Below are 23,486 nucleotides of genomic sequence, written 5' to 3' on the forward strand. Positions count from 1 at the left end.
ATAAACCAGCGGTGCCATTTGGGCAGGTAAGAGTTAAAGAGGGCAGTGCTGTTTGCGGTCGCACCCGGAGCAGCGACGAGGAATCCCGGCTGCGCAAGCCCCTGGCGGTGCGCGACCCGGCGAGGAATCCCGGCGGCCAAGCCCCTGGCGGTGCGCGACTCTGGCGCTGGGGAGAGCGGCCGCCGCATCGCCTTGAACAGTGAGGCCCAGGGGGGCGGGAGGACGGATCCCGGTCTCCTAGCTGAATAACTGTGTGAATCCATCTTGGACCCCCGCCCCCAAAGAAAGCACCACAGGGCTGCGAAATAGGTCGCGGACAGGCAGGCGCCGGTCGCTAATTTGTGACGCGTACACAGGCACTGCCCCGGACAGCCGGCCCAAGAAAACAAAACGCATCTGTCAAAATGAGGCAGACAACTATAGAAATCCCGGTGACACAACTCACCAGGCAGCAGATAGAGAACCTGACAGATGAACAGATAAGAAACCTGTCAGAGGCTCAGTTCTGGGCCATTGTTATCAGGTGGCTTACAGAATTCACAAAAGAGCAGGAAAAAGATATGAAAGAAGCGAAAAACTTTCATAACGAAAGGAACAAAACCGCATACGAGACAGAAGGAAAGGAAATAAAATCCAGAGTTCATTTCAACAAACTGGAATATGGAGAAGGAACAAGCAGTCAACCAATGCAGCGAGAGGAAATGGGAAGCAACAAGGAAAGGATCAGAAACCTCTGGGACAGCTATAAAAGGCCCAACATAAGAATCATTGGTTTGCCAGAGAATGAGGAAGATGAACTAGAACTTGAAAAATTGAGTGAAAATATAATAAAGGAGAACTTCCCAGACTTGGGGAAGGGAATAGACCTGCAGGTCCAGGAAGCAAGGAGAGTTCCCAAGAGACTGGACCCAGGGAGAACCACTCCAAGACACATTATAATCAAAATGTCAAAAATTAAAGATAAAGAGAGAATCTTAAAAGCAGCAAGAGAGAAGAAAAGAATCATGTACAAAGGGGTCCCAATTAGACTATCAGCTGACTTCTCAAGGGAAACCCTACAGGCAAGAAGAGACTGGCAAGAAATATTCAAAGTAATGAAAATCCAAAACCTACAACCACGAATACTCTATCCAGCGAAATTGTCATTCAGAATAGAAGGACAGAGAAAGTGTTTCCAGGACAAAATAAAACTGAAAGAGTTCATTAGATCCAAACCACTGTTATATGAGATGTTAAAGGGACTGGTTTAAAAAAAAAACAGAAGCTAGGGAGATGAAACAAAGGCAAACTAAATAGGCAACGAGAGTGGAAGAGGAACTGTGGGTACGGGAAGCATATTGGGGGGAGGTCAACAGGGAGGGGGAATGGGGAAAGGGAGGGAGATGATATAGGAATTGGGGATCAAGGTAGGAGGGAATGGAATAGACGGAGAGAGGTTGGGAGGAACTGTATGCACAACTAATGGACATAATCTAAAAGGGGGGGACAACTGGAGGGAGGGGGACCACCGGGTGGAGGGGAGCCGAGGGAAGGGAAATTGGCACAAATGTAATAATTTAATCAATAAAACACATTAAATCTGAAAAAAAAAAAAAGAAGTGCTGCCTCAAAGTTCTCGTAGCTTGAGAGATGCAACACAATGGAAACAGCTATAGCCACGGGCAGCTGGTGATTGGCAGCTTCATCGGACAAGTGCCTGCTCATACATCATGTCTCCTGCAGTTTTTTTTTGTGAAACATCAAATCACCCAGGTGACTCAGCCCCACTACAGCCCAGATTTCGCACCATGAAACTTCTGGCTTTTCCCTAAACGAAAATCACTTTTGAAAGGAAGGAGACTTCAGACCATCGATGAACAAGAAGGAAGACATTTCTAATCAAATACTATGCTATGCCATCAAATCATGCATGTTAATTAGCAAATTAAAAAAAAAGACAGAGGTTCCAAGATAATCATTAGGTAAAACGAAAACAAACAAATCATACTACAGCAAGAGTGTTAATCATGGCAAAATAATATGATGCAATATCAAGTACTCATTTGAAACTGATATCTATAAGCAATTTTAATGACATTGAGAAATACTACTGAGAGGCACCATTAAAGGGAAGCACCCCAAAACACATACCATATGATTCCAACTGCATTTTAAAATTTATGTGCATGTATAGTCTAGATACATGTATATATATACACATGAAACATTTCAAATTGTTAGTAGTTATTACTGGATATACAATTACCAGTGACTACACTTTTGGCAAGTATGTGAATCTTTCCAATCTTCTGCAAAAAAATACATTAACAAATGATATTATTTTTGTCAATTTACCTCTGGAGGGTCCCCTGGCTGGTTTGGCTCAGTGCATTGAGCGTCGGCCTGCGAGCTAAGTGTCGCTGGTTCGATCTTCCAGTCAGGGCACATCAGAGAAGGAAAACTCTGACTCCAAAAAACCTCCACTGCCTTGCGGCATACCTCTTCAGGGGAAAGGCTAAGGGAGTAAACCCCGACAGAAAATCCGGAGCCGGAGTCCCTAAGGTGGTTTGACGCTGTAGTCAACACCGGCAACTCCTGCGGCGCACCTGAAGCCAAGCTGTATTGACTCCGTCTTTCCCTTGGATCCTTCAGCTGCGAAGAGAGGGGGGGTCTGCTGCATGGGCAACAGCAGACCCTCCATATCACCCTGCCCAGGCTCTGTAGCTTCAGCTTCACTGGAGAGGACACTCCAGCGTCATCACAAGATGTCGATTCAACACGGGAGGAGACAGATACCGTGTCACTCCCGAGTCGGACTGCACAGCCATTCTCGGCGGTGCAGATAGACTCTTAAGAAGCTACACCATCATCTCTCGAGACGGACAGCTGCCAACGACAACGACCTCTGGAGGGAGAGAAGATGGCTATATTCTGTTCTGTACATATTATTTTCATAGCATAAATGTTGATATAAATCCAATTATTTACTCAGTTATCAGTTAAAATGAGTGGACCAAGTATAATACTCCAAAATACTGCACACTGGCATCACAACTGACAGATTAAAGTAACAATATAGAACAGACATTTTTTGTAGTTGCTGAGATCCATGACCTATGAGAGCTTGAAAGCCGCCTGCTTTCAAGTACAGTAGACTCTACTTGAAATGCATAAAGGAAAGATTACCCATATGTTCTGATACTAACAACTTGTAGCTCCTATTTCTCATGGAGAATGGTGAAAATATACATTCTCTTTCTGTTAATCCTACTTGTGATTCTTTTTGAAAAAAAAAATAAAAAACAATACCTTAAATATGGAACAAGCACTGTGTACCAAGTTAGTATTTCCTCTAGAAACAAACTGGAAGCCACCACACAACAGAGCTTTGTGTGGTAACCTCATGTGTTTTTATGTCATCCCTGTTTCGTTTTGCATTTGATAAGGCTGGGAAAGAAAAACTGGCATTTTCTTTTCTCTCCAAACATATCCTGACTGAAGCAGTACATAAACCCACACACAACATCCTGGGACTATCAACAACACTTTGGTTTCAGTCAAGACATGGAGTTAACTGGGCTACATCATCTGAGAACTCTCTCTAGGGCCTTAGATAATCGCTATTGGTCTTGCTCCTAAGACTTGCAGGTTACCTACTTATGTTTTCTGTTATATCCAAATATTTGGGTTAATTTATCATTAAGAATGTTTTCCTGTGATAAGCTTTTTTTCAGAGCTTATAACACATTTCTGTGCTGTTTGTCTTATTTTGAACTCTTAGTAAACATTATCTTCTAACTTGACCAGGAGAAAACTCCACTCTTCCATTAAACAAGCCATAAATTTACAACAGGACATCTCAATATCTTAAGACAAGAAAGTAAAATTTGGCTAAGACACACCAAAGAGCATCCCAATACACAAAAGAACTAGCACGTAGGAAATATTTATAATAATGTTATATCATATTTCCTGCAAAGCTGTATTCTGCAACACCACATTGTCTGGACACATATCCTTTTAAATTTTCTCTAAAATGAGTATGTGTATTAAAGCAATTGCACTTGCACAGGAAGGCTTCTGATGTGGGGGGAAATTATGGCTGCAAAGTGTAATAAGTACATAGTCCAATTCCAGGAACTAAACAGCTTTTCCAATAATGAAAATCAAATTATTTAAAAACTGTGGTGAAGAGAATCCCCACTCCTCAAATCCAAGATATCATTGTGTCAATACCTGTTACAAGTCCTCAAAAGGTAACTCTTCCTAACCATTTTGGCATCCATTTTTAAATCATGGAAACAACCATATTGTCGATAGGTAGCCCTTTAAATAAGTATTTGCCTACTTTGGGTGTTTCTGGTAAGCTACATTTCCTTATTTATACAAGTTTCCTTGTTAGCTAAAACATACTCTAGAAGAAAAGAATAAATACATTCATAATCTGAATGGATATACCATGGTTTTCTTATCATCAGAAGACATTGCTGTATTCATTTAAAGCTGGGTACAACTGAAAGTTAAGAGTTTCCAAACACTGTACTGCTTTTAACCCACAGGCAGATTTCACGCGTTAGCAACAGCTGTTTCAGTCTTGGCTAACCACACACCACGGCATGCTTTACTTGTTTGGAAAGTCCCCCTACACAGTATTCGAACTCATTTTGAAACCAGAGAGGACAGTTCCTCTAATAACTCATCTGGCTAAGTTCATATAAAAGAACAATTTTTCAGAAAGCCACAGAGGTTCTCTCCCAAGACTGCTTAAGCATAATTATGAGCAAATGTAATTATGTACAGAAAAGCTAATCAAAAGCAAAGAAGGAGCACATTGAGTAAGAGTCATGAAGGATGAAAAATAACAACAAATAAAAACTTCAATCCCTCTAACAGGCAAATTTGGAATACCTGCTCATGCACAGTCCTCCCCAAAACCTGCCTCCTCCACAGCAGGGAGAAGAAAAAAGAAAATTATAGTCTGTATGTCAATGTGTAAAGTGTAATTTAAGCTAGTTGCCTTTCCTTTGGAAATATACGGCATAGGTCAGTGTACATCTATATATACCTACATTTTAATATTTTACCTATAAATTATGTAACATATTGTTTACACATATGCACACGAACACCCACAGGAACAACAAAACTGGAAGAATGATCCACAGTATTTTTAAAAGGTTACTTACTGAAGGAGACACAAACTGGACTTTTTTGACAATACCTTGTTCTCTAGATTATATTTGGAAACCATGTAAATATTTTATGTAATTACAAAATTAAAATTTAACTAAAACCATCCCTAAAAATAAAAAAATAAAATGTGACAAATGAATTTCAATATGTATTCAGTGGTAGCATAACCATACAAAGGAACAGTGACATTAAACGCAATACTTTAACTACATATCCCTAATGGTAAATACCCTAAGGACAAAAGTAAACACACACAAATAATGATGGTGGTAGTGGTGGTGTTACTATTCTGAAACTGTTGTGTATCATGGGATAAAGCAAATAAGTGATTCTATCATACCAGGAGTCATTGAGAATAAGGTTTTTCGTTGTGAGAGAAAGGAGGCAGAAGATCAAAGAGGCTCAGTAAAAACCCTGTAGTTCTGATTTTTGTCCTAAAATATATGTGCGTTTGTGTATGTAAGTTAAGTACACACACACAGACTTTACTGACAGGCCTAGAAACAATGGCCAGCCCAGCAGCAACCCACCTAGACTGTGGTCCCCAGAGACTTCATCTCCCAGTATATCTGGGCTCCATCAAAAGAGCTTTTCAACTGGTGGCAACCAAGAGCAAGAGCACAGCTGCTGTGGAAAAGCACAAGCAAACACTTGAAAAACGAAGAAACAAGGTCTGGTCAAAGGAAGTGCTTGGTTCCACCCAGCCACAGAGTAAGTGGGAAAAACAAGATTATAAACCTGAAATCGGTTCCCTAAAGATAGGGCTGTTTTGCCCCCACCCTAACCCCTCCCCCAGGCTGGGCAGATAACAGTGTCTGTGTAAGGATAAGTTACAAGCAAGAAACCCAGCCCAAGCTGATCAGATAGACAGAAAGCTTCAATTCTCTCAGGAGCAACATGAACAGAGACACTGAACATGTACTGACCTAGACCCTGCATGAGAGTCCATGACACCCACCAAAAGCATTCTCCCAGGGAATCCCGATTGTTCATCCTCATTTTAAAGTTACGAACTAATTTGTCAAATTCTAGTTGTCCTTCTCATTATGACAGTTACATATTCTTTTTAAAAAAAAGGCAGCCCTGGCTGGTGTGGCTCAGTGGAATGAGCGTTGGCCTGCGATCCAAAAGGTCACCAGTCGATTCCCAGTCAGGGAACATGCCTGGGTTGAGGGCTGGGAGGCAACCAATCAATATATCTCTCACACATCAGTGTTTCTCTCCTTCTCTTTCTATCTCCCTTCCTCTCTCTCTAAAAAATAAATAAATAAAATCTTTAATAAAAATAAAGCAGAATTTCACAAAAGAAATGTTCATTACATAATAAAAGTTGTTGAACTCCCAAATAGGGCATGCTAAGAAAAATGAAGCTCATTCAGTAAAACTACTCAAACTTACCAGGAAAATATACACTATTAGTTGGACATTCACAAATGTAATTTAAAAAAAAATCTCGAATCATCTGTAAATCACACATAAGTAGTATTTATTATCTGAGGGAACAGAAAAAAATATATCTTCTTTCACCACTTGTGTTAATTTGTGAACAGAGAACTGAATAAAGTGTATATACAGTAGGGCAAAAGTAGGTTTACAGTTCTGAGTACATGAAACAAAATATATTCTCATACAAACAACTGTACCTTTGCCCACCCTGTATGTCAAAAAACACTTGTTAGATTTTTAATATATAGTCATTTAAAGAGAAGCAACAGATTCAGGCAGAGCAATTAGCACCAAGGTCTGTGCAAAGCCTCACACACTCCACTGCACACAGGAACCGAGCACCATGACTCCACAGGCTGTCTGCCAAGGCCAACACCACTGGGCTCCTCTTCCTCAGGGTGATGCCCCACACATCAGGTGACTCTTAACAGAACAAGAAATAGAGAAAGGAGGGTAGGCACTAAGAGAACCCCTCAGATGGAATACTCGTGATGGGAATGTGCCAAAATCACCTTGCACCTTAAATACAGATGAATAACGCCATAATAAATACCATTAATCCCAAACTTCCATATACCAATATTCCTACATGTTAGCTCCTGTTTCAAAGGCACTCCTATTACTTGATAATCTAAACCCGGTGATATAAATGTTGTCATAAATGGTCTGTGAGAATCACCCTGCCTCCCCCACAACACACCTTTTTTTTAATATTCTCACTTCTGCTTTTCTCCTTTGGATAACCAGGAAATGGCTATCTGTTGGAATATAAAATTTCATGATACTCAGGGAATAGCTATTTCAATATTTTCTCTTACTGACATTTTTATTAAAATGCAGTAAACAGCCAGTGTACTCAGTAGATATTACATAAACAACATCAAGAATTGATTTTGGTTTGAACCAAGCAGACTAGTGATGAAAAAATAATACAAAAATGTTCCCAAGCAGGAAGAACGACTTCACTACTTTGCTCGAAGGCCAGGACCTGGGAAACAAGGTTGTGTGCTATTTTCACAAAGACTGAGAGCATTTCCACTTAAATAATATTTAAAGAGAAAAATATGTTTTTAACTTCTAGAGTTCTTCAACTCAACTAGACAACTAGACAGGTATTTTGAAAACTAAACATTGTATTTTGGACCTTTATGTTGAATTTTCAAATACAGAGTATAACCTGGTACTATTAACAATATTCACCATGCATGTTTTAAAACATCCTGCGAATCCTAAGTAACATCTTGGTTACTTTTTCAAAAACGTAAATTTTGGGGAATCCAAGATTGATGCAGAGTAGGTGGAAGCTACACATAATCTCCTTCCTGGAGCCAAACCAATTTACAGCCAAATTATAAAGCAATCAACCTGAATGATTAAATGAAGGACAGCTGAACAGGAGTACTATGCCCAAGGATCTGTAGAAGACACTACTCAGAGTCTGGTAAGAAGGGCAAAGACGTGGAAAGGGCTGGCCCCTCCACCCAGGTGCGGAGGCTGAGAAGCTGGAGGAATATCTCGGGTGCAAATCCCCCAAGGATCATGGGGTCTCAACTCCACAACGGGATGCCCAACACAGAGCACCAGGTCCAGGAAGAGGAGCCTACATAGCATCTGGCAATGAAAATCAGTGAGGATTCTGTCCACTGAGAAGAGGCGAGAGACTGCTAGGACCCCAGGTGCTCTCTTAAAGACCTAATGCACATGGGCTTGCTCTCAGGCCCTTACCCGGGACTCTGGTAGAGGGAAGGCAACTCAAGGTATAAGGGAATCATAAAGAGATCTGGGTCATGTGGCTCCAGAGAGATCTGGAGGGTCAGCTACTAAGGTCATGGTCCTGGGTCTCTCTCACACCACCCTCAGATGCCAACTCCCAGGACTGGGCACTCCTAGTCTTACAGCACCAGCTGGGGGAGTATACTAACCCAGTCCTCCAAATACTGGCAACATCACCCTGCCCAGCATGAGTCCAACAGAAAGGACTGTTGGCTGCACCCAACAGGGACTAGTGGTGTGCTCTTTTTCTGGAAAACCTTTAGGCAGACACTCAGGCAGCCACTGAACTGTGTGGCTTTGGAAAGGGGGGCCAATCTTTCCTTCCTCCCTGGATTCAGCAGGCACCACTCCTTATGGAAGGCTCTCTTTTCCTAAGTTCTGGTGGCCCCATCCTGCTGAGCTCAGTTCCATGGGGGTGGGGTGGGGTGGGGTTGCCTCTCAAAGGTGGGACCTTCAAAGCACTACTCTGACAACGCAGCTGAGGAGCTAAGGGGAGGCATGCAGTTTGCTCCCTTCTGTGAGCCAGCACCACCCCCAAAGGAAGACTGCTTGGATTTGTTTTCCATGTTTGGCTGGCCCCATCCTACTGAGTTCATTTCCACAGGGGGAAGGGGATCCTGCTCAGAGTAGGGACATGTGGAGTCAATCTCCCTCAGAGGCTCCAGTCCAGGGCTGGAGCAGGCAGGGCTACAGAGCTAAAGGGAGGAATGCAGCTATCGCCCCTCCCATGGCCTAGCTGGTGCCACCCCCAACGGAAGGCTTTCTCAATCTGTTTGTCCAAGTGCAGGTAGCCCTACAATGTTGACCTTGCTCCTGCAGTGGGGACAGCTGGCTGCACCCAAGCTGAACCTCCTTGGGGTACCTGGAGTTGGAGACTCTAGCAGAGACTGAGTAGTATGGCTCTGGAGTAGAGGCCACATTATTCCCAATTAGTGCCTGGTCCCCCTAATCCCAAGTAGGAAACTCACTAGCCCCATCCTCCCAATCTGGTCGCCCTGCCCTATCGAGCTTGAGCTACATAGACGGGTCTGTGGGCCATGACCAGCCTGGGCCCACTCTACAGCTTTTCGTCATAAGACTCTGGAGGAAGTCCAGGCAAACTCAGAGGGTGGCAGAGTAGCCAACAGACGGACATCGACCTCAGGAAGACCTGGACCTTTTATTTGTCTCCCCTAGCTCAGAGCTGCCAGAAGCTGATTCCGAACAACAGCCTGGTCCCTACCCAACACACCGAGGCCCAGGAGATGCAGCCAGCCAGCGAATAGCGTGGTAGCTCCAGAAAAGTAGCCCAAGGCTGGTTACACACAATATCTGACATCAACCTGCACCAGAACTCCAGCCAAGTGGGCCCACAGACAGCAAAACCAGTAGGGGGCTTCACACCACACCAGAGCTTCACCCAACTAGCCACACAAATGACACAGCCAAAGGGGCACTCCGGTGGGCACCAGACACTGAAGGAAACAACTCCGAATCAGACAGCAGCCCTGCACAGTGACCCATAAATGGTGAATGAGGTTTATTTTTATAGTCAGACACTCTGAGGGTTAACTCTACCCACAAATAGGCCAATAGCATTCAAGACTGAACTACAATAAGAAGGAGCAAATAACCCACACAAGACTCAATTCTGGAGCACCTAGCTCAGGTGATCTAGAAGACTGCACCACTGAGACCCACAAAGTGCACCTACATCAGAAAGGCCTGATAACAAGCTTGTGAGTCATAGCAGATCTACCTAATACACAAAGACAAACAGGAAAAGGCAGGAAAAAAAAGGGGAGACAAAGAAATATGCCCCAAATGGAAGAACAAATCTGCAGAAAAAGAATTAAATGAAACGGAAGCAACCAAGATACCAGATGCAAATTTAAAACAATGGTTATAAGGATGCTCAAGGGCCTTAGTGGGAGAATGGGTAACATCAGTGAGAACTTAAACAATGAGATAATAAATGTTAAAAACAAAAAAACACAGAAACCATAAAACAGAAGCAGTCAGAAATAAAGAATAGACTATATGAAATGAAGAATGCACTAGAAGGGATCAAGAGAAGGTTAGATCAAGCAGAGAATCAAATAAGCAATTTATAGAACAAGATAACTGCAAGCACCCAAAAAGAAAAGAGAATTTAAAAAAGAGAGAGTCTAAAGGACCTGTATGTAACAACACCTGCATCACAGGGGTACCAGAAAAAAAATGAAAGAAGCAAGAGATCAATAACCTGTTTGAAGAAATAACAGCTGAAAACTTCTCTAACCTGATGAAGGAAAAAGTCACACAAGTTCAGGAAACTCAGTGAGTCCCAACCAAGATGAACCTGAAGAGGCCCACATCAAACCATGTTATAATTAAAATGACAAAGGTTAAAGACAAAGAGAGAATCTTAAAAACACCAATAGAAAGAGAAGTTAGTTACCTACAAGGGAGCTCTCATTAGGCTATCAGCTGATTTCTGAACAGAAACACTTCAGGCCAGAAGAGACTGTCATGAAATATTCAAAGTGATAAAAAGCAAAGAGTACAACCAAGACTACTCTAACCAGCAAGGCTATCATTTAAAATTGAAACTGGAATAAAGAACAAGAGCTTCCCAGACCAAAAAAAAAAGAAAGAAAGAAAAAAGAAAGGAGTTCATTACCACAAACCAGTATTGCCAAGAGATGTTAAAGGGCCTGCTTTAAGAACGAGGAAAAAAAAAAAAAGAAATAGAAGAACACAGGTATAAAGAAAAAAATGGCAATAAATAAGTACCTACCTATAATAAACTTAAATGTAAATGGACTAAATGCTCCAATCAAAAGACATAGGGTAGCTGAATGGAAAAAAAAAATTACCCATATATATGCTGTCTACAAGAGACCCACCTCACACAAAAGCTGCACACGGACAAAGTGAAAGGATGGAAAAAATATTCCATGCAAATGGAAACAAACACACACACAAAAGCTGGGGTAGCAATACTTATATCAGACAAAATATACTTTAAAACAAAGGCTACAGAAAAAGGACAGTATATAATGATAAAGGGCGCAATCCAACAAGAGAATATAATCCTTATAAGCATTTATTTAATGATGTTAAACAATATAGGAGCACCTAAATATATAAAGCAAATCCTAATGGACATAAAGGGAGAGACTGAGAGTAATATAATCATAGTAAGAGATTTTAAACATCACACTGACATCAAAGGATATATCTTCCACAGAGAAAATTCACAAGGAAACAGCAGCTTTAAATGACACACTAGAACAGATGGATTTAATTGATACGTTCAGAACATTTCACCCCAAAGCAACAGAGTATACATTCTTTTAAGAGCACATGGAACCTTATCTAGGATAGACCACATGTTAGGACACAAAAGTCTCAATAAATTTAAGAAGATTGAAATCGTATCAAGCATCTTCCCTGACCATAATGGATAAAACTAGAAATCAATCACAAGAAAAAAAACTGAAAAACACTCAAACACATGGAGGCTAAATAACATGTTACTAAACAATGAATAGGTTAAAAACAAGCTCAAGGAAGAAATCAAAAGCTATCTGGAGAGTAATGAAAATGAACCCACAACAACCCTAAATCTATGGGACGCAGCAAAAACAGTCTCGAGAGGGAAATTCATAGCATTACAGGCCTACCTCAAGAAGCAAAAAACAAAAACAAAAACAAAAAAAAAACTCAATTAAACAATCTAACCCTACCCCTAAAGAACTAGAATAAGAACAAAGCCCAGAGTAAGTAGAAGGATATAACAAAGATTAAAGAGAAAATAAATGACAGAGAGACTGAAAATACAAAAGATCAACGAAACAAAGAGCTTATCTTTTAAAAGAAAACAAGACTGACAAACCTTTAACCAAACTTTTCAAGAAAAAAAAGAGGACCCATATAAACAAATTCGGAAATGAAAGAGAAGTAACAACTGACACCATAAGAAAATACTATGAACAACTAACTATATGCCAACAAATTAGAAAACCTGATGAAATGAACGAATTCCTAGAAACATATACTCTTCCAAAACTGAATCAAGAAGGATCAGAAAATCTGAATAGACCAATTACAACTAACAAAACAGAAACAGTTATCAAAAAACTGTCAGCAAACAGAAGTCCTGGACCAGCTTCACAAGTAAATTATACCAAACATTCCATGAAGAACTAACAACTATCCTTCTCAAAGTATTCCAAAAATGCAAGGGGAGGGAAGACTTCTAAACTCATTTTACAAGGCTGGCATTATTCTAATTCCAACATCAGATAAAGACACTAACAAAGAAAAAAAAAATTACAGGCCACTATTCCTCACGAACATAGATTTAATAAGCCTCAACAAAATATTAGCAAACTGAATCTAGCAATACATTAAAAATATCATATAGTGTGATAAAGTAGGATTATTCCAGGGATGCAAGGTTGGTATAATATTTGCAAATCAATAAATGTAATATATAACATAAACAAAATGAAAGCTAAAATACATGATTATATCAATAGATGAAAAGAAAGTATTCAAAAAAATCCAACACCCATTTATGATAAAAACTCTCAACAAAGTGGAAATACAGGAATCATACCTCAAGGCCATAGATGACCAAACCACAGACAACATCATACTCAACGGGCAAAAGATCAGGGACAATACAGGGATTCCAGCTTTAAACACTCTTATTCAACATAATAAGGGAAGTTCTAGCCACATCCATCAGGCAAGAAGGAGACATAAAAGGCATTCAAATTGGAAAAGTGTAATAAGTAAAACCGTCATTATTCACAAATGAGATGATAATGTACACAGAAAACCCTGAAGACTCCACCAAAAAACTACTAAGACTGATAAGTGAATTTGCCAAAGTATCAGGATACAAAATTAATATTCAGTGGAAATGCTACCATCAGAAAGAAAAATTAGACTTTTGGCCAAGATGGAGACCTAGACAGAAATGTTGCATCTCCCTCCACAACTATGAAGGAATACAACTACCTCAAAACTGGAAACAACCAGAAGTTCCAGAAAATCAAGCTGCAGAGAAGTCCAACAAACAAAGATATAAAGACGAAATACTTATCCAGACAGGTAGGAGGGGAGGAGCTGGAGCAGAGAGGATGTGGTGTGGTGGTGGCAGCAGCAGGCCAGCGGAAAGTGAAGTCACACATTTTAAAAAGTAGGAGGGACAACTGGGGAGCGCGCCCAGCACCAGAGCAGAGCACATAGCTCACAGTTCCATTGCTGGGGAAAATTAAGCCTCATTGCTTCTGACTGTGCAAACCAGTGGGGGTTGGGGCGGAGGAAGAAACTGCTGGTCTCTCAGCAGAGTCTGCCTGTTTAAAGAGCCCCCACGGTCCTAGAACGTCCGCAGAGCCACCCACTCTCGGAACGATGGCCAGGGCAACAGCAAGAGAGGTGCTAGTCCCAAACAGGAAGTGGGAGAAGTGCCTGCAAAAAGGGGAAAGTGTTGAGCAGGTGCCATTGTTCCTTCTCAGACCCCTCCACCATATAAAACACCACAATGTTGTAAAATGGGTTGCCCTGTACTGACGAATACCTAAGGTTCCATCCTTTACAACGTAATAGGTGTGATAGCTCTACCTAAGACACAGAGGCAAATAAACACAGGAGCCTGTCAAGACGGAGAAGACAGAGAAGTATGGCCCAAAAGAGGGAACAGATCAAAGTTCCAGTAGGAGAACTGGGCGATGAGGAGATAACCAACCTAAGAGACGCAGAGTTCAACACACTGGTCATAAAGATGCTCATAGGCTTGACAGATATGCTTAAGTACTGCATAAGGGAAGAAGTGAAGGTTATGCTAAATGAAATGAAAGAAAATCCACACAAAACCAATGGTGAAGGGAAGGAAACCAGGGTTCAAATCAATGATTTGGAACATAAGGAAGAAAAAAACAGTCAACCAGTACAGAATGAGCAAACAAGAATTGAAAAAAATGAGAGAGGCTTAGGAACCTCTGGGACAACTTTAAACATACCAATATCTGAATCATATGGATGGCAGGAGGAGAAGGGGAAGAGCAAGAAATTGAAAGCTTATGTGAAAAACTAATAAAGGAAAACTTCCCAAATTTGGTGAAGGAAATAGGCATACAAGTCCAGGAAGCACAGAGAGTCCCAAAGAAGCTAGATCCAAGGAAGACTACACCAAGACACATCATTATTAAAATGCCAAAGGTTCATGATAAAGAGAGAATCTTAAAAGCAACAAGAGAAAAGCAGAGTTACCTACAAAGGGGTGCCTATAAGGCTCTCATCTGATTTCTCAAAAGAAACTTGGCTGGCAAGAATGGACTGGCAAGAAGTATTCAATGTGATGAAAAGCAAGGACCCACAACCAAGATGACTCTATCCAGCAAAGCTATCATTTAGAATGGGAGGGCAGATGAAGTGCTTCCCACACAAGGTAAAGCTAAAGGAGTTCATCATTACCAAGTCATTCTAATATGAAATGTCAAAGGGACTTACCTAAAAAAAAAATCAAAACTATGAATATTAAAATGACAACAAACTCACAACTATCAACAACTGAATCTAAAGAATAAAAACAAAATCCAACTAAGCAAACCAGAATAGGAATAGAAACATAGGTCTGGGGATCATTTAGAGGGTTATCAGCTGGGAGGGGGAAGGGGGAGAAATGGGGAAATGGTGCAAGAATTAAGAAGCATAATTGGTTGGTACAAAATAGACAGGGGGAAGTTAAGAATAATCTAGGAAAGGGTGAAGCCAAAGAACGTATATGCACGACCCATGGACATGAACTAAGGGGGGGTGGGATTGCTGGAGGGAAGAGGGGTACTCGGTGGAGGGGAGTCAAAGGAAAAAAAATTGGGACTACTGTAACAACATAATCAATAAAATATAATTTAAAAATATTAAAAGTGAAACTGTCTTTTGAACCAGCAATCCCACTCCTGGGAATATATCAAAAGAAACCTAGAACACTACTTAGAAAGAATATATGCACCCTTATGTTCACTGCAGCATTATTTAATAGCCAAGATCTGAAAACAGCCCAAGTGCCTGTCAGTATCTGAGTGGATAAAAAAGCTGTGATACATTTACACAATGGAATACTACCTGGCAATAAACAAGAAGGAAATCTTACCTTTTACAACAGCATGTATGGGCCTGTAGGTTAATTTAATGTATATACGCCAGTCAGAGTAAGACAAATACCAAATGATCTAATTTACATGGGATCTAATGAACAAAATAATTTAACAGAATAGAAACAGAAGCATAGATACATGGAACAGACCAACAGCTGTCAGAGAAGAGGGGATTTGGGGCGTTGGGTGAAAAAAGGTAAAAGGATTAAGCAAAAAATATATATATGATAGACACATACACTCAGACAAGAGTGAAAGCCAGAGGGAAAGACGGAGTGGAGGGAGACAAAGGGGTTATAAATGGGGACAGAAAGAGACTTTGCTTGGTGCAATGGGTGCACAATGCAGTGTGCTAATGTTTTACTGTACACTCGAAACTTGTATGGTTTTATTAACCAAAGACACCCCAATAAATTCAACAATAAAATAAAATAAAATGGTTAAGAATTTTGGTAAGGATAGTGAGTATTTTTGGATGCAAGGCCAAGGATGTTTGTAAAGAGCTGGGAATATTATAGATACAAGCGGTACCTTCTAAATATTAAATAGTAATTTCATGTCTTGGTGACAGAGTTCAGAAAATTGTTATCATACTTATTGAAGCAAAATTTCTTTCCCTTATTCAAAAGAGTAGAAAAATTTACTCTTGAGGTTTTCAGGCAGTATGGAGGTGCCTTTTCATAGCTAGGCACACACTCAGCATGGATGGCCCACCTGCTCTCACCAGTGGACCCTAATGTACCTAGAACTCATGACTTTTTAATGGGAACAAATGACTTAAAGTTAAAAGCCCTGAAAAAGCTTTTAAAATTCATGGGCAAAACAGCTGGTAAGAAAAGGAGGTTCCATATGTATCATATTCCCTAAAGTGGTACAGGAAGAGTCAAGCATCAAGTTCAGCTATAAACTCAGAGGCTCTCTACCCACATCCCAAAACTATGCCAACTGCTCAAGTACTCAGATTTTTAAAAGCAAGCAAGCATTGTTCTGAATAAAAAAGTGCAATGCACGCAAAACAGGGGTCTGAAAGTCTTTCCTGGATGGCTTACTGAGAAAATCCAAGGGCTTTCCATGACTGAAGATCACACTTCTTACAATGGAGAGAGCAGTAAGTTAAAATGCTTCCTACCTGGTGTAGCAATTGGAATAAGGTGGCCAGCTTGGAATGACCTAAAGCTTCATAAACTTAAGGATGAAAACAAAAGGAAACACCATCTTCAGACAATGCCACCCTAGAAGCAGAGCGAGGGAAAGGCCAAATGATGCAATAGTGATTTACTACGAGATAGCAAAAAAAAAAAGACGTGTCTGTGGGAAGATGACCTGTATCTGTAACAATTCTGCCCCAGTGGGTGGGTGATCTGGGACAAGTTACCTAAGCTGCAGGGGGCTGAGATGAGCCTGTCTCCCTGTACTGTGAGCATTAAGATGTAGCGACACATGAGACAGTGTCTAACACGGTGCCTATATAAAGTGAGCACTCAATACAATCCTCCCCCTTCATTTTCCCAAGGATGCCCTCTAAAAACACTGTTTCACCAGCTGGTCACTGTTCAACTTTCTGATTCCTTTGACAATGATGTTGGCAAAGTGCCTCCAGTCATTTAAAACTACAGTTTCCGTGTCCTGATATATCACTATTCATGAGTTGTACTTTATAAGAGTATGTCCCCAAACTAAAAATTTTCAACTCTTACATACATCTTATAGGCATTCAGAATTATGTTATTTATAAATTATGTCACTTATAAACTACTGTAAAAAGTGAATAGCATTTTATGAACTTAAAAAAGTGTGGCAACAGGAAGATGAGATATAAGGCTTTGAGTAAGACACACCAGAATTCTACATCCAGTCTCTGCTCTGCCATTCAATTCCTGTGGGGCTTATGGCTGCTTGCTCACATGTGCCTCGGTTTCCCTTTTTCTGACATCGGAACAACACAAGCCGCAACATGGTACAAGTTCTTTTTGTTTGTTTGTTTTTTGAGGATTAAATGCAGTAATGAGACTAGGACAGGTCCACAAATATATAGTAAGAACTCAATAAATGCTGGCCATTATCCTTAATAACATATACAAAATATCATTACCATATGGTTAATTTGAAACTATTACTCAAGTTTTTCCCTGGCTGGTTTGGCTCAGTGGATTGAGCGTCGGCCTGCGAGCTAAGTGTCGCTGGTTCGATCTTCCAGTCAGGGCACATCAGAGAAGGAAAACTCTGACTCCAAAAAACCTCCGCTGCCTTGCGGCATACCTCTTCAGGGGAAGGGCTAAGGGAGTAAACCCCGACAGAAAATCCGGAGCCGGAGTCCCTAAGGCGGTTTGACGTTGTAGTCAACACCGGCAACTCCTGCGGCGCACCTGAAGCCAAGCTGTATTGACTCCGTCTTTCCCTTGGACCCTTCAGCTGCGAAGAGAGGGGGGGTCTGCTGCATGGGCAACAGCAGACCCTCCATATCACCCTGCCCAGGCTCTGTAGCTTCAGCTTCACTGGAGAGGACACTCCAGCGTCATCGCAAGATGTCGATTCAACACGGGAGGAGACAGATACCGTGTCACTCCCGAGTCGGACTGCACAGCCATTCTCGGCGGTGCAGATAGACTTTTAAGAAGCTACACCATCGTCTCTCGAGGCTCTGTAGCTTCAGCTTCACTGGAGAGGACACTCCAGCGTCATCGCAAGATGTCGATTCAACACGGGAGGAGACAGATACCGTGTCACTCCCGAGTCAGACTGCACAACCATTCTCGGCGGTGCAGATACTCTTAAGAAGCTACGCCATCGTCTCTCGAGACTGACGGCTGCCGCCGCCGCCGACGACTCAAGTTTAGCATATCAAAGTGTTTGCAAATATATTTTTAAAATTGTTAAACACAATCTGAAAGTCCATAAAATCTACAAAGGTAGTTCAGAGATTCAGGACAAACAAGGTAAATTTTTCTAGTTTCTGTGACTTAAATCACTAAAAATCCTCCTGGTGAATTCTGGGAAATTTAAATTAGATGTATTTCATCTCTTCAGTTAATGTTTCACAAAAGATACTTAGTATTCTTTTGAAAATCACATTCACTTATAAAAAGAAACTTCAAGTATTAAAAATAAAAATTAACTGCTGGGTTTCAAATTGGAAGAATTTAGAAAAACCAATGTAAAGCATGGCTTTCTGTTATTTGTACATGTTATAATCAAGTTTTCATTAGGCATGTTTGCATCACCACAGATGTCTGGGAAAACGTTTAACAGGCATGCATTGTTAAAATTATAATGCATTTTTAATTGTTAATGAGGTTTGAAATCTGTTACAAAAAGGTGTTTATATGCTATGAATATCACTGCTAACACATCCTCCGATGTAGGTTAATCACAACTAACCCGGGCTCTTCAAGTACATGGACAGGCTTCATTAGCAAGCATTAACTCACCATGAATTTACTGACAGAAATACCGGCTAGCTCAAGGCTGTACCCATTGTGCAATCCCAAAGGACCCATTCACACGCTTTTCTGGCGCTGGCAGCACAGAGGCCCTGGGCCACCTTTCCACTGTGACAGCACCCTGAAAAATGTGCCTACCTCATGACATGTTAAAGGAAGTATACAAACCAAATAAATCTCCCTTAACATGCCAAACAGGCCTACCTTTCTTTCAGATTAATCGGACATGTCAGGAGCCAGTTCTAACGTGGGGCAAAGCTGTCCTGCTCCTCCATCTACCAAGTAATTACTGGGACCCTCCATGGACCAGGCGCTGAGCTGTCTGCCTGACATCCACATACATGTTCACCCAATCTGACTTCCGAGCAACTGTATGTATAAAAATGCCCAGTAAATGACAGGGTTAGGAACAGAGATGAATGTACTAAAAAACAGCCAAGATTCACACAATGTTTCATAATCCTGGTGATTTCATTAGTCTAGTGTTCTCAACAACTCAGCTAAAGAGTCACAGAAGCCATATAACCAGAAAGTAAAACACTAACTCTCTCACAAAGCAAATTTGACCTGGTTGTACAGATGATTACAGGTAAGCATCACAGTGGAGGCTCCAGAATGACTGTCAAGGAAAGACGCAGGGCCGATCTGCTTGGGAAGGAAGGAGGAGGCTGCTGAGACATGTAACTACAAACTGTACCTGCTTGGCAAGCACAGGGCTGTAGTCAGAGACGTGATCAGAGACATGTGGTTAGGGGGGAGCTACTGAGGTGATGAGACAGGGCAGGGTTGGGTGAAATGGGCTCTAAAGCTTCCAGAGTTATACTCTGGTGCCTGCCCTTAGTCCCTAATTAAAAAACTGCAGTTTTAAAGTTCAACTGAAATTTATTTTTTGTTTAGAAATGAGAATATATCTTCTGTTAAAAGAAAATATACATGTTGGTTGTTGTGTTGACCAGCTCATTTAAAAAGTCCATAAATTTACCCTCCCAACTAAAAATTATTAATACAGATTCCAATTATCCATTATAACAATGGTCTCTGGGAAGGAAAAATTAATTTAGAATTCTTATTCAGAAAGCTAGAAACCCATTTTCCCTGGCTACCGTTTAAGGTCCTACCCCACAGAATACATTATTTACATGTGTGGGGCATTAAACACACACACACACACACACACACACACACACACTCTTTTTATCATGCAAAATCCCAAATATATAAAAAGAGAAAATAGAGAAAGGGTGTGTGTATTCTCATCCTCACCCGTCTTCAGCAATTACCCATATTCTTCTTCTACCATTCCTGAGATCCACCCCTAAGATTACCCTGAAGCAAAACTGTGGGAATTTTTGTCATATTGATTTAAATGCCACTGACATTTAGAGGACAGACATCAGATTTGTTAGAAATCCCACAAAGCCTAAAACAGTCTCTAACTAAAAATTCTAGAAGTGCCATAATAATCCAGCAAGAAAACAACTGGTGTCTGATTCAACAGGAATCTCTTCTGCACTTGATACTGATGCAAACGTCTCCCAAGTGACAATCGAATCCAGTAAAATGGGAAATGTTGTCATCTGAGCACTCACAGGCATGCATATACAACAGGAAAGGCCTAGCTAATTAACCATTTCTTAAGGAAAGAGAATAGGTAAAATAAGACTTTAGAATCAAAATTCAGGATATTTAAAGCGAATATTAACAAGTGTTATTTGTTTACAAAAAGTAAAGTCTAATTTACCCTTTTGGAATTTAAAACTCACAGAAAAGCTACTATCACAAAAATAGTATGGTATTAGCACAGGAATAAACAAATTAGTAGACCAGGCAAGGGATCCAAAATATATATGGGAAGTTACTGTATGAAAAATTCTGTGAGAAAATGATTCTTCATTTAATAAACAATCCTGGCAGATTGACTTTATTTCTAGGAAAAAATAAATTATTTATGTCACAATATGTACAAAAAGAGGTATAAATAGATTGAACATCTAAATACAAGAAATATCACATTATACTGAATTCACAGCATCAATCATAACACAAACCATTATTTTATATGCCACTGAAAGAAAAATACACTACCAGTTTAAAAAGGACCAATTTAAGAGTAACTGGTTAACGGATATGAAGAGGTAATACAGAGGATGAAAGAGAAATAACTAATAAACATATTAACAAGTCACCATTTTTACCCTTTATGGTTAGCTATAAATGAAATCCAGAGATAGTAAGGATAAAGAGAAAAGAGTAAAAGAGGTGCTGCTACAAACTTTTCATCCGGAAATCTAGCAGTTTCTACTAAAATCTAAAACTGTGGATCTGCTTTGGCTTAGTAATTACAATTTGGGGAATCTTATCCTATAGAAATAAAAGCACAAAGAAAATCAGTAAATAAAATGTACATAACAAGGACAAAAAATTAGCAAACCTCTCTGTGTATTTATTCCTAAAAACAGAAAGATGTAGGAGATAGAGTAAGCTGATAACAGCTCAAAGGGGGGAAACTAGACAGTCAGATCGATCTACAGATCCACTGCCCAATCAATCAAACCTTTTCTCTGAATGAATAAAATTAGAATTCCTCTTCTGCCTCTAAAGGTTATCCTACTCTACTACCCTTTTCCAGGCCCAAATATCTAGATCTGAGATAGCACTCCGCTTTTATCCAGCAGTTGTATGTTTTCTAAGTCTTTGGCAAGAGTTGTGTTTCTTATACCAAAATAAGAAAACTGAACTACGTAATTCATTTTCAGTATTCTTCTCTTTTTTGTACAACTGCAAGTACTATAACCTTTCAATAGTTTACATGATTATTCTTCACTAAAACACAAACTTTATCAGAAAAGATAAAAACACAATTCTGCTTTCCTTCTCTTTCTAAACACAAGTTCAAAGAAAGTACAAGAGAAATGTATGAAAATAAAGGAATTCATTAATTTCTACCTAACCTGAGAAAATTTCTCCAAAAATTAAACTGTTTAGGGGCAGCATTAGTTGTGAGGCAGGAAATTTAGTACCCTCAATATTGTCCTCTGGGTTCAAGGTCAATCAGTAAGGTGCAACTGAAAAGCACATTTAATTTCTAGTCCTTAATACAAATGCTCCACATAGGCGACTCACTTGCAATGCTGCCTCTGGAAGCAAAGCACACACTGACTTTAATTATGGACATGCCACAAATAAAGAAATCGTGTTAAGTACAAAATAACCTAGATTCTGTTTTTTCTACCGAGTAAAACTGCCTCAAAGGAGGAGAAAACTGGTTCTCGAGAGAACAAAAAACATCCTATCTATTACTATGGTTTGTAGCCTTGGAAATCTTAGCCCTACTCAACAAAATCTTGCCCTTTAGTATTTCATTCTTCTCATTCGACAGAAATTTAATCTTAAATTAATTAATGGTTAATTTAATTTTTCTCCTGAATGGGATGATAATGAAAAAAGTTTTCAATATACTAATCTTGGATCATACCTAAAGAGTTGCAAGTAGCATAAAAAAGATCTTATTTAACAAGTTCTCAACTAAACTCTAAACACACAGCTATCTATCTATTTGGCTTGGAATAGTTGTTAGTATTAATTAAAACTCTTACTAGCTAACCACTGGTATAAATATTCAAACTATTAAATAATCAAATTCAAATGTTACTCTGGATTGTTAAAAACTAATCTAACAATGTCTCTTTTGAGCAAATCTGCTAATAGTACATTGCATATAATATTTAAATTTAGCAAGTATATTCAAATACTTTCCCCAAAACATTCAAAACATATCCAAATTGAAAAACTCCCAAGGTTTTAAGACAATTCTAAACATATTCAAACTCAAAATTCACTCTTCTTTGTCTTTATCCTGACCATGAAATATTTATACTTTGCTTACAAGGCCCCAAATCTATGTTTTATTACCTCACACCCATGAAAAAACTAGTCAAGGGGTCTGTTCCGTTGGCAGTCTTCTCTGATTACAATCCCACTTGTCACTTGGGCGACATTACAGGGCAGTTAAAATGTCAGACACATCTGCTATGATGCCCTTTTATCTTCAAAAATTTAATTCATACAAGTCTGCTGTATTGAGCAAAAAGTTAGAAAAATTGAATGCTTCTTGCTTCATAAAAAACATGAAACAATCAGTATATTAACCATATTAATACTACGTTTTCCCAGTTGTCACAGCTTCCCTCTAGAAAGAGCAAACAAAATACCGTGTTATAATCTCAAAAATCTACGGATAATTTAAATCAACAGTCAACATTCTAGAAGTTATATAAATCCAAATATTTCTGTATGAAAGACAAATAAGGCAAGAATCAGATCAATGATCCTTTGCTGTGTGGTAGAACTAAATTCTTAAAGAGAAAAAGTGATTTTATTTTAAATGTTTATCTTTTAAAAGGATTATCTTCTGTGAACATCATAAAAGATTTGCACCACCTGGTGGAAAAGCAAAGACTCAAACACAGTTAAATCTCTTTATTACAGAGCATTTCTTAGGTCTTCTTGGATCAAAAATCCC

At 39.8% G+C, this 23,486-nt stretch overlaps 1 protein-coding gene across 1 annotated transcript in view; it reads right to left on the reverse strand.

Moving 5' to 3' along the window:
- Positions 1–23,486, reverse strand: part of HIVEP1 (HIVEP zinc finger 1) — a 157,388-nt gene that overhangs the window by 114,936 nt on the left and 18,966 nt on the right. The window lies entirely within an intron of this gene.

This window comes from Furipterus horrens, unplaced genomic scaffold (genome assembly GCF_987537825.1).
Source record: "Furipterus horrens unplaced genomic scaffold, mFurHor1.1.pri manual_scaffold_3, whole genome shotgun sequence".
Taxonomy (NCBI): Eukaryota; Metazoa; Chordata; class Mammalia; order Chiroptera; family Furipteridae; genus Furipterus; species Furipterus horrens.